Source organism: Phocoena sinus, chromosome 10 (assembly GCF_008692025.1).
Source record: "Phocoena sinus isolate mPhoSin1 chromosome 10, mPhoSin1.pri, whole genome shotgun sequence".
In the NCBI taxonomy this organism is placed as follows: domain Eukaryota; kingdom Metazoa; phylum Chordata; class Mammalia; order Artiodactyla; family Phocoenidae; genus Phocoena; species Phocoena sinus.
This window is the reverse complement of record NC_045772.1, coordinates 48,446,972-48,459,786: the sequence shown is the minus strand read 5'-3', so window position 1 is coordinate 48,459,786 and position 12,815 is coordinate 48,446,972. Positions and strand designations below refer to the sequence as shown.

The window sequence follows — 12,815 nt, the reverse complement described above, 5'->3', positions numbered from 1 at the left end:
AATACAGTGAGATATCACCTCACACCAGTTAGAATGGGCATCATCAGAAAATCTACAAACAACAAAAGCAGAAGAGGGTGTGGAGAAAAGGGAGCCCTCTTGCAGTCTTGGTGGGAATGTAAATTGATACAGCCACTATGGAGAACAGTATGGAGGTTCCTTAAAAAAATAAAAATAGAATTAGCATATGACCCAGCAATCCCACTACTGGGCATATACACAGAGGAAACCATAATTCAAAAAGACACATGCATCCCAATGTTCACTGCAGCACTATTTACAATACCCAAGTCATGGAAGCAACCTAAATGCCCATCGACAGACGAATGGATAAAGAAGATGTGGCACATGTATACAATGGAATATTACTCAGCCATAAAAAGGAATGAAATTGGGTCATTTGTAGAGACGTGGATGCATCTAGAGACTGTCGTACAGAACGAAGTAAATCAGAAAGAGAAAAACAAATGTCGTACATTAACGCCTATATGTGGAACCTAGAAAATGGTACAGATGAACCAGTTTGCAGAGCAGAAATTGAGACACAGAAGTAGAGAAAAAACGTATGGACACCAAGGGGGGAAAGGAGCGGGGTGGTGGTGTGATGAATTGGGAGATGTGGATTGACACGTGCACCCTGATGTGTATAAAATGGATGACTAATAAGAACCTGCTGTATAAAAAGATAAATTAAATTAAATTTAAAAAATATGGGGGCTTCCCTGGTGGCGCAGTGGTTGAGAGTCCGCCTGCTGATGCAGGGGACACGGGTTCGTGCCCCAGTCAGGGAAGATCCCACATGCCGTGGAGCGGCTGGGCCCGTGAGCCGTGGCCACTGAGCCTGCGCGTCCGGAGCCTGTGCTCCACAATGGGAGAGACCACAACAGTGAGAGGCCGGCATACTGCAAAAAAAAAAAAAAAAAAAAAAAAAAAAAAAAAATATATATATATATATATATATATATATAGGGAAAAATAGGTCAATTAAAAACAAAAAATAAAACAATAAAAACACAGACTACAGGCAATCCTTAGTGGCTTTGCCCCAAAGTTGTGGAATCTGGAGATGATTGTGGTTCATAGATCTGTCTGCTAAGTTGACTAGGCTGAAAAAGTAGGGTGGGTGGAACAGCAACAGAGAGACATGGACGAAACCCCTCTGCTCTCCACAAACCCTGTCTATGGGGCCCAAGATTCACACACATGCCCTCCCGTCACGGCAAATGGTCCAGCATTCACTGTGGCTTCTGCACTGAGTTGAGCAGTCTGGCCAGCCCACGTGAATGCCTAGTCTGTCTGATTCTGTAGTTGCAAAGCTGCGAACCCACTTGGACAGATGCAATGATCCCCAAACCCCCCAAGTCAGCCACATGACCCCAAGAAGCTTCGCTGCCATTTCCCATGTAGTGGGCTAGGAATTCCTGAGCTTGTTCATGAATGGAGGAACTTGTCAAGAAGGGGTTCAGGGGTGCAGAAAGGAATCGGGCATCCCGGGGGTCCTGCAGCTACGGTGATGAGAGCGAGCGCTCTGCTCTGCCTGGAAGCAGCCGTGGGACAGGGCTGCCTCTTCTAAATTCCATCTGAGGCCCTGAGCTTCGGGGCCCAGTTGGATATGGGGAGGAGGGGGGCACAGGAGGCATCCCAGGACCGATAGGCAGGTGTTTAATGCCGAAGTCTGTCACACTAGAATTTCCCACTGCAGAGATCTCGGTGTGGGGGTCCAAAGTGCGGCCACCTGCTGTGTGAGGGTGAGCCGGGTCCCGCAGGAGGCTGTGGGACTCAGCGGTCCCAGAGCTTGTGCACAGGTGTCAAGCCTGCGTGCCTTAGACCTGGGAAACACGTCCGTCTGCACTTTTCCAACGGGCCCACCAGCAGTAGATCCCAATGGCCAGCTCCTTTAGACCCAGCATTCCTGGCTTCTTACACTGATGGGCCAGGCCTAGACAAGGAAGCTTCGATCAGTGGAGAGTGTGAATCCTGCTATCGTTGGGGGGAAGGGCTGGCTGTTACCGAGGACCACCTCACTTGCACCAGCCTCACCAGTGACTTGTCATCCTCCCCACTCCACCCCCTGGCTGCACCACCACCATCACCAGATATAGCCTGGTCATTCCCTAATACTGTGGAACTCTTCTTCATGCATTTTGCACTCTTTGAGATTGTAAGCTTAATCATTTCGTTGTGTAATGGCCACCTCAACTAGAACGTCACACACGAGCACTGCCGGTGTGTCTGCCATTTTATTGGGTTTGCCTGTTTTATTCACTGCTATATTCTTGGCACCTAAAGGTGACTCGTGTGTAGTAGGCGTTCAATAAAGATGTACTGTAGCTTTTCCAAAGTTACGGGTGCATCGCAGGACTACTTTTTCTTGGTAAATCCTGGCACATCTGACCCAAATCCCTCCCCCCGGGGTTCAGGGTCCTCCACCCCAGACCTCCACCCGTATGGCCCACCATCTGCTAACACAAGTGCTCTCACTAGCATCAGGCTTTACTCATCTTTACTTGTGTCATCCTCAGCCTAAAAGGCATCACTGAATTTTCTGCCTTTTCAAATCCAAAGCATTCAGTTCCAAGAAGTTTCCCCAGGCTACTCTGGCTCACCCTGATTTCTCCTTTTGTAAGATATTTCTACAAAATGGCATCACAAGCTTTGCCACTGAAAACACTATGGTCGACTGTTTCTCAATAAAACAACCAAACAAACAACAGTCTGCTTTTCAGCTAGTTTTCTAAGGGTTTCATGTGGAAGAGTCTTGTTTGTAAATTCTTGTAGGAGCTAAAATCAGGTACACCTTCATTATATTAGCTACCATCCTGTACAAAGGCTTAACCCTTCACTTTCTCATTTATTCATTCAACAAATATGCCCTGAATGACAATCCCGAGCCTTGCATTAAGTCAGCTGAAACGAATGTAAATCACTAACTGATTAGATTGCCCTGAAAAACACTAACTTTTTGCTTTCTGACATCACTTTCAGCATTTGAAAAAACAAAGTCCAAAAGAACAACAATGTTTGGTAAACTTTCCATTATTTGGTGGGTCCGGGTGGACATGGTAATCAAATGTCAATCAGATTGCATGGCTTCACTGCTTATCCTGTGATGGACCTGTCCCGTTTTCTCCCATGACATCAAGGTAGAACCCAAGCCCCTCAACATGGCACCCCAGCCTCTCATGGACTATCCCCTTGCTGCCTCTAGCCTTCCACCACAATCCCATACACCTAGGCATTCTTAATCATGTGTGATTCCAAAAGGCCTCGACGCTTATAAATACACACTCTTTCTCCTGCATGGGTAGTCCTCTGTCTACCTTACCTGATCTAAGTAGCCAACTTCCACTTGCCTTTCCAAGGCTCAACCAAACGCCCCCTCCCATCCATCACCTTTCTTACCCTTCTCCTTCCTTGATCCTATATTTTACTAGCCTGAGTTGCTCTCTCTTTTCAACTTCTCCCACAGTGCTTCTGCAACCCCTCTCCTAACACTGAAACCACAGGTTTTCCTTTAGGCAAGGTATTGTGCATCTCTGTGCTTGCAGCATCTAGTGTAGTGCCCGGCACATACACAGTAGATGGTCAATAAATGCTTGCAAAAGGAATGGATGGCTGGATAAACGACCAAATAAGGGAGTCCAGTTGGAGCCAGGGTCACCCCTGGTCCAGTACTGAAGGAAATACTGGACTAGTCTATCAAGAGCTATCTGGGGTGGACTCTGAAAAAGATCCAGATTTCTAGATCAATTCCAGGGCATGCAGACCTTCTTGGGGATATTTCCATACAAGATAGTGCTAAGATCCAAAGAAAATATCTGGCTTCCAGTTAGACTCTTCTGTCATCACGGGGAGATGGGATTTCATTTGCTTATACACGTGTCCCCATGGCACTAATGTTGTGAAAGGATACCTGAGAAATGGAGATGTCAGTTCCATTTTATTTGTTTCTGAACAGCTCGATGGGAGGTTTGGAGGTTTCAATTTCTAAATCAGGGATTCTTCTGATTGCTTGGGGACATGACCTTTTTCAACTGAAAAGAGAAAAGGAGGGCTTCCCTGGTGGCGCAGTGGTTGGGAGTCCGCCTGCCGATGCAGGGGACACGGGTTCGTGCCCTGGTCCGGGAGGATCCCACATGCCACGGAGCGGCTGGGCCCGTGAGCCATGGCCGCTGAGCCTGGGCGTCCGGAACCTGTGCTCCTCAACGGGAGAGGCCACAACAGTGAGAGGCCCCCGTACCGCCAAAAAAAAAAAAGAGAGAGAAAAGGAAAAATCTGAAGATGAACTGAGCTGGAGGACATTTTCCTTTCTTCTTCTTCTTCTTTTTGATTTCAAGACTAGTCGTGACTCCGAGAGAAGCAAAGCGCTTGTCTCATTAATCACCACTGGTCAACCCAAACAGGAACACGGCAGGCAATTCCTCTGCCTCCATCCTCCTTCCAACACCACCTCCTCTGTTCCTCCCACTCTATGCCCAGGTCAGAAGCCAATACATCTGCTCCACTTCCTCTAAAAAATTTTAATTTTTAACCTATAAAATTAAAAGAAGCTTTTAGAAAATTGAGTTTTAAAAACTAGCCATAATTCACATGTTCCAACCACCCTAATTTCTTTATGTTCCCTTCTAGTCTTTCTTTCATACAGAGACAGGAAACTCATTTTTAAATCCCCAAAGTGAAAATCTCTAGAGGCCTCATACTATAAAAAGCTGAGAACTTCCGTTTTTTCTTTTTTTTTAATAAATTTATTTATTTATGGCTGCATTGGGTCTTTGTTGCTGCGCACAGGCTTCCTCTAGTTGCAGCGAGCGGGGGCTACTCGTGTTGCAGAGCACAGGTTCTAGGTGCACAGGTTTCAGTAGTTGTGGCACATAGGCCCAGCACTTGTGGCTTGTGGGCTCTAGAGCACAGTCTTAGTAGTTGTGGCGCACGGGCTTAGTTGCTCCGTGGCATGTGGGGTCTTCCCAGACCAGGACTCGAACCCATGTCCCCTGCATTGGCAGGAGGATTCTTTTTTTTTTTAGTCTTCTTTTTAAATTTATTTACTTTTTATACAGCAGGTTCTTATTAGTTATCTATTTTATACATATTAGTATATACCTGTCAATCCCAATCCCCCAATTTATCCCCCCCACCCCCACTGCTCCACCACTTTCCCCCCTTGGTGTCTATACGTTTGTTCTCTACATCCGTGTCTCTATTTGGCAGGGGGATTGGTAACCACGGAACCACCAGGGAAGTCCTGAGAACTTCTGTTTTTGGTCCCTTAGGGGAGAGGTCAAACAAAGTCAGATCCTCTTTTTTTTTTTGCGGTACGTGGGCCTCTCACTGTTGTGGGCTCTCCTGTTGCGGAGCACAGGCTCCGGACGCGCAGGCTCAGCGGCCACGGCTCACGGGCCCAGCCGCTCCGTGGCATGTGGTATCTTCCCGGACCAGGGCACGAACCCGTGTCCCCTGCATCGGCAGGCGGACTCTCAACCACTGCGCCACCAGGGAAGCCCAGTCAGATCCTCTTTTTGAAAAGTGGTTCAGTAATAACAGCCAAGCTGAATGTCATCTTAAAGTACAAACAAGTACTTGAGACTTTTAAAAAATGCTTGATTTTAAAAGATCAATAATTATAGTTAGCACTATACGTGCTCTGTCCGTTGGTGGGTTCTCTCATGGTTTGCAGGGGCATTCTGGTTCAGTGTTGGTGTTTTGGTTCTTTCTCCCCAGTTGGTGTTTTTATTTCTTATAAGTTCCTGTAGGTGTCACATAGCTGTGTTTTACAATGAGGTCAATTCAGATTCATTTGAAGCCCCCCAACCCAACCCCCACTGCCCAAAAACCCTCAGTTTGTTGGAGGCCTGCTTATCCTCATTGCCTATTTATTGCTACCATAAGAACTCACCTTTTAGTGGCAGGGAGTAATGGCAATTAATTTACTAGTTTCCTCATAAGCTACTTAGGATAATAAAGACCTTTTCTCTCAGCCATCCTACTTGCTGAGTTTTTACCTAAAAGGCTTTCATTTGAAAGTGAAGGAAGCCAGGGTCCAGACAGAAGGATGCTGAACTCCTGACAATGGGAGAAGCCCCGAAGTTGCCAAGATGAGGTTCCTTCAAGGTCTAAACTTGACCTAAAAGTAGCACGTTTGATGCGTTTGTGCGATTAACAAAGGTGGACCTCTCATTGGTTTTACCATCCTTTGTCTCACAAATGGGTCTATAGTTTGGTAAGCACATCTAAACCAGAATTTCAGCACAACATATGCCTCCAAACAGCATCTGAGAGTTCCTGAAGGTTACACAGGGTCCCTTTAGTGGCACCTTATGTAACAACGCCGTGTGCAGGTTTTGGAATCAAATTGCTAGTGTTTAAACCCCAGCTCTGCCCCTTACTGCCCATATGGTGTTGGGTAAATTCACCGAGTGAATCAGTTTTCTCATCTGTTGTAGGACTGATGGTACCCACACCTCATGGGGTTTCTATTTCATGTAATCCTCACAAGTTTTATAAACAGTGCCAGAAACATGGTAAGCACATGTTTGTTCGAGGGCCTTGAGGGCACAGAACCGGCTGACGGTGCTATTGTCCCTAGAGGCCCTAGGAGATGACGCAGCATTAGAGCAATTAAAGACAAATTTCAAATGTAAACAGTGTCCTTAACATACTGACAGAAACCTCATGCCAAAAAAATGTGTCTTTCAGAAGATCTGCAGATCAGTTCAGGTAGATGAAAATCAACTAAAGTTTTTTAAAAATTGAAGTGTGGGTTCACAGAGCAGAATGGGCTGTCTTGAGAGAACATGTCCTTCAAAATCGATGGTGACAGCGTAAAAATCGTCACGAACCTTCACCCTACCAGAGGACTGAACCTCATTCAGAACTCCCAGAGCAAAACGCCTAAGGCTGGTGCTGAGTCTGGAAGCAGTGAGCACACGTTGCCACGAGGTCAGGGAGGAAGCAGGTCGCCTCAGCCTGTTGTGCTGGATCATAGACACGTCTTCCTCAACATGTTCTTACGTGGTCTATTGGCAAAGTGATTGAGGCCATCCCTCAGATTTTAACCATCGCCAGGTGAATGAGGCTGGAAATCATGTTAAGATTTCCAGTCTGGTCCTGATGTGGAGAGATTCCAACTCATCACTGTAGGTGGGCAACCCCAGAGTTTGTTGAAAAGGAACTGGTTTGTTAGGAATCAGTTAGTGACACCAAACTGGTCCAACGGGAGGCAGTCAATGTCAACAAAAGGCAGGGGGACTGTGCCAGATTATGAGACTAAAGAGATAGAACACTACAGACAATGTGTTTCCAATTTTTGATTGGATTCTAAGAGGAAAAAAAAGTTATAAGAAGCATTCTTGGAACCATTGGAGAACTTTGAAAGTGGAGCATATTGTTCATTGAGTATTTATTATTTTCTTAATTTAATAATGGTGTGCTGTGGTTAGGAAGAAGTTATCTTTCGATGGTACATGCTCAAGTGTTTGTAAGTAAGCTTGCTAATGCAGCAAAACCTACAGATAGAGCTCATGAGAGAAAGCAAATGTGGCAAAATATTAACAGCTGTGGATATATAAATGAAGACTGAGTAATGTTTTTGCAATTTTTCTATAGATCTGAAACATTTCAAAATAAAAAGCTGGGGAGCAAAGATTTTTTTAAAGGTAAAGGTAAAAAAAAAATCATGGCCTGATTCATTGGCTTCTGTAGTCTGTAAGGTGAGATGCAGAGTCAAGATGTTCACCTGAAAGGTGAAGCCATGGTGGGTGGGGAATGGAGGCCCCAAGGTGAGAAATTCACAGGCTGCCTCTTCCTGATGAAAACACAGAACTGTACTAGAAAAGGGGTTAAGAAGTTACTATGGGGGACTTCCCTGGGGGCGCAGCGGTTAAGAATCCACCTGCCAATGCAGGGGACATGGGTTTAAGCCCTGGTCCGGGAAGATCCCACATGCTGCGGAGCAACTAAGCCCGTGCGCCACAACTGCTGAGCCTGCGCTCTAGAGCCCGCAAGCCACAACTACTGAAGCCCATGTGCCACAACTACTGAAGCCCACATGCCTAGAGCCCATGCTCTGCAACAAGAGAAGCCATTGCAATGAGAAGCCCGCGCACTGCAATGAAGAGTCACCCCCGCTTGCTGCGACTAGAGAAAGCCCGTGCGCAGCAACGAAGACCCAATGCAGCCAAAAAAAAAGAAGTTACTATGGGATTTCCCTGGTGGCACCGTGGTTAAGAATCTGCCTGCCAATGCAGGGGACACGGGTTCAATCCCTGGTTTAGGAAGATCCCACGCGCTGTGGAGCAACCAAGCCCGTGCGCCACAACTGCTGAGCCTGTGCACCACAACTACTGAAGCCCACGCGCCTAGAGCCCATGCTCCGCAACAAGAGAAGCCACCGCAATGAGAAGCCCATGCACCGCAATGAAGAGTAGCCCCCACTCACCGCAACTAGAGAAAGCCCTCTCATAGCAATGAAAACCCAATGCAGCCAAAAAAAAAAGTTACTATGCAAAACCAAGGCACAATAGCTTATTAAATCTCCACATATATTAAGAAAGAAAAGTCATTTCGATGCAAATGTGAATGTCAACTACAGGATATTTTAAAACTTCTATTACAACCAGAAAAAAATTACAGAAATATTTTTAAATCACATGATTTATGTGATCATTGAGTTTTCTGGTCACAACATTAAGTCATTAACTTAGCAAAGGCAAAGTGATTAACATAGGATAAGAATAAGGGATCAGTAAAGCTTGGATGGTAGGTAGTTTTAATTGTGACTTTCGTGTCTTCCTCCAGATTGGGCTTTGATCAGGGAAAAAAGGATGTAAATGGTTGGAACTGTTCCCTCTGCCTGCATTTGGCCACCACTCCCCTCTGGGCTTTGGGTAGAACAGAGCGGTAAGACCACTACAGGGAGGAATGGGAGGGGAGGCAGGGACAGACCGTGACTGCTGAGAGGGAGAGGATGAAAAAGGGCCTGTGAACGTGGACTCAGAGTTTGTGGCTTTCAAGGGTCCTTTCAATTTATCCCTTAGCAAAATCACAGCATATGTTTGTTGTCAACCACCTTAAGAAGCTACATGATAATCACTCAGCCTCTTTCAAAGGAGTGGTGAGTATGAGATTTATTTACATTTCTGCTTCTGTTTATTTTTAATACGGCCAAGAAGAATATGAGCATATTTAACACTATGGTTCTAGATCATTTAAGCCACAAGCTGGTGTTAACGTGTTAACTTCGGTAACAAAGTAACATGTTAAGTTCATTGCAAAGTCAATACAAATATAAATATTTACTTCAAAAACAAAAACAAGAATCAGTGCTTTGGCAGTCACATCATGACAACACTCAACCTTCAGAAATTATCAACGGATTTCTCAAGCTTACAGAAGAGTTGGCAATGATGCTTTCAGCAGACCCGTCAACAACCGTCACTCACTGAGGGGCATTATAGGGTGAGCTGCTTTAGTAGGAATTTCTATTGATTTTGGGCTTTTCCAGTGCTGCACTGAGAATTTGATTACTAGGATTACAGAAGGGGTAGCATATTTAAATGATGTCATAGTCATGGAATTTGAGGAAGAACTCAAAGATTTCAGGATTTTACCTACTTAAAATCCTGATATTTTACATAATTTCCGAAGTGTTTCACACACTTTCACTCTTCATCTTACCATTTAATCCTCAACAGAAACCCCACGAGATAGGTAAGGCAATTAGTATTATCTTCATTTTACAGTTGAGGGAATAGGCTCTGACAGCCTGGGGTCAAACTGGCTTTTTGTTTCACTCTAAAGATTGTTTGTTTGTTCCACACTGCTCCTTCAATGTAAAGTGGAACTTCCTGTTACGATCTTAGATGCAATAAATGTTTATCTTTCTTAGGACAAAGAACTTGAGGCAGCTAACTCCTAAATCCATGAAGCATCTGACTCCTAAAACAAAGCCAGAGCTTCATCTCCCATGTCCCTCTCCCTGCCTGATAAAAGCAATCCTTAATAAGTCACTTCTCCGTTAGGGGCATTAGACTCATCAATAAGAAGCTTTTGGAAAGTCCTTTGTTTTCCTTGTGTGTCTAGAAGACCTTTGAGACACTAACTCCTTACCATTCAAAGTTAATGTTATCTGCAAAGTAGACCTATGGACAAAGAAGTCATTTACTTTGGAAGTTGCTAAGTTTCCCAACTGTTTCTCTGGCTGTGTATGTCCAACTGACTGATCGTAAGTCTTCCTAAACTGATAGCTTTAATAGTGCCATCTTGTACCTATAACTGCAACTTTGGCTTAGTATGTCCAAGGGAGCAACACTGAATGTTCAGGCTCTGAGCTGTCTGCCAGAGCAGACCCGATACTTTACATGGGCCACTGCGACTGAACATTTCAAGGTCAGAAAACCTTCCAGATCCAATTTTTTCACTTCAAACCATATAATTAGCTTGCATTTCAGATCAGCTCCTACCTTAAAATGTGGGTTGAGAAATGCCCATTCCTAAAGAAGCATGAGGAAACGCAGCTGTTAACCAGCCACCAGAGTTTACTCACCCACTAAAGCACATCTTATCTCCATCTTTGTTTATATATATTTAATTAACAATTTATGCCCTTCCAATTTCACAAGGATACAAGGCAGCCTGGTCACAAAGCACATGGCTCACTGGCAAACTATTCTGAAAGGAGAGTGGGCCAGATGCCATGTCCAAAGGCCTACGGTCAATTTCATGCACATAAACATATGATGCAAGTCAGGCCTCTTGAAAGGCACCTTCTTTTCCAGGGGTTGTGACACAGGAATCTTTAGTGAAAAGTCCAAATAGTTATAAGGAGCCATTCCAGAGACCCTTTTTGACTATATTAGACACTTTCCTACAATGAGTCAATGTAGCCCTGGATCATTTCACACCTGCTGCAACAGAGGCAGCTCTGCACTTATCATTTGCCACACATGGTGGCCGGCCTTCATCCTCTCGGACAGTGTGCCTCTGTTTACCTCAACTGAGTTTCAGACATGTGTATACAGGGACCTCATTCAAGCTGTCATCTATTTCACCTGACCACGCTCAATCAAATGGCTGGGATATACAGATGAGGCAGATTCCTAAGAAAGGTTGGGCAACGAGATTTGCCAGGGTTTCTCATTGTTCAACAAGCTAGCAATGCTGGGCCACAGAATTACTATTAGGGCAACACCTTGAGATGTGCCCAACCGTTCCTCAGAATCAGGTGCCAGCGATAATGTGCTGTTCAAACCGCCCTCCCCACTTAACATATGTGTAAGTGGGCATGAAATGGTATGACAGAGGCCCAACTGGGGAAGCTGGGGGGAGCAGTTGTAACCACGGCACTTGCATTTGGGTGGAAGGGGAAGTAGGGACAGTGGAGGATGTGAACGACGATAGTCATGTACAGACTTCTATCTAATGGAGATAAACTGGAGTAGAATAGAGCCAGGCCTGGAGTTTATGCTCTTTTCATTAAAATGCGGGAAGATTTTTAAATATCTCTCACGCAGGCATGAGAAGGATTCAGAAAAATCTTGTTGCAGGCATTTTATACAGTGTTTCCGCATTTCTGTGGATCTTTAAAATCATATAAGATATATCTCTTGAATAATCATCCTCAAATAATTCTTTTCCTCAGCTTACATAGTCCTGTTGCTGGCCAGGGTTAATCAGGTCAACGGCAGACTGTGTTTCTTATGAGCAGGTCTCTGGGCTGCCTGCAGCAGAATTATCTGGGGTATTTGTTAAAACTGCAAACTCGTGGTCCCCTAGATGTGAGTTCAGGAGTTTGCATTTTTTCCCAATACCTCAGCTGACTATAATATACACCATTAAAAACAACAACAAAAACCTCTGCAGTGAAATACAATATTCACACAGAAAACTATACATTGCACAGCTTATTGTTGATTGTATAAACTGAACACACAGTTGCTCATCCAGCAACTAGAGGCACCCTTGTGCCTACTCCCCGGTGCTATCTATCCGCTACTGTGGATTCACTCATATTGTCGTGTGTAAATGTAACTCCTTCTCAGGAGCGTGTAGTATTCCATCCTGGGATGCAAACCAAATGGAGAACCACTGTCTTCCAAAATGTAGCAGACTAGCCCTGCACGGTTGTGCCACATGTTATATCTACAGGTACTCTTCTCAATTTTTACCACAAGGCTAAACTTTGCCAGGAACTACGGAACTCATGTTGGAACTGAAGTCAGAGGGCTGGTCTGGAGGGCAGATGGGCCAGCTGTCTTTCTGCCTTTTTTTTTTTTTTTTTTCCAATAAATTTATTTATGTATTTTTGGCTGTGTTGGGTCTTCATTGCTGTGCGTGGGCTTTCTCTAGTTGCAGCGAGCAGGGGCTACTCCTCGTTGCGGTGCACAGGCTCCTCATTGCGGTGGCTTCCCTTGTTGCGGAGCACAGGCCCTAGGCGCACGGGCTTCAGTAGTTGTGGCACACGGGCTCAGTAGTTGTGGCTCATGGGCTCTAGAACGCAAGCTCAGTAGTTGTGACGCACGGGCTTAGTTGCTCCGCGGCATGTGGGAGCTTCCCGGACCAGGGCTCGAATCCGTGTCCCCTGCATTGGCAGGCGGATTCTTAACCACTGCGCCACCAGGGAAGTCCTGTCTTTCTACTTTAAAGAGGCTCCTTCCTGGGTGATCTGATAACCATAGAGGCATTACAACTATCTTTTCCTGATACTGGTTTTTCAGTTCCGCCTCATGAGGCTCAGAGTATAGTCTTTCCTGACCGCTGCATTGCCTGAAATCGCCCATGTGGAGGCAGCATTAGCATAGTGGTTATGTTTACCTGGAGCC

At 45.2% G+C, this 12,815-nt stretch overlaps 1 protein-coding gene across 5 annotated transcripts in view; it reads right to left on the bottom strand.

Moving 5' to 3' along the window:
* Nucleotides 1-12,815, bottom strand: part of CPM (carboxypeptidase M) — an 89,417-nt gene that overhangs the window by 56,522 nt on the left and 20,080 nt on the right. The gene's annotated exons all lie outside the window — the stretch shown is intronic.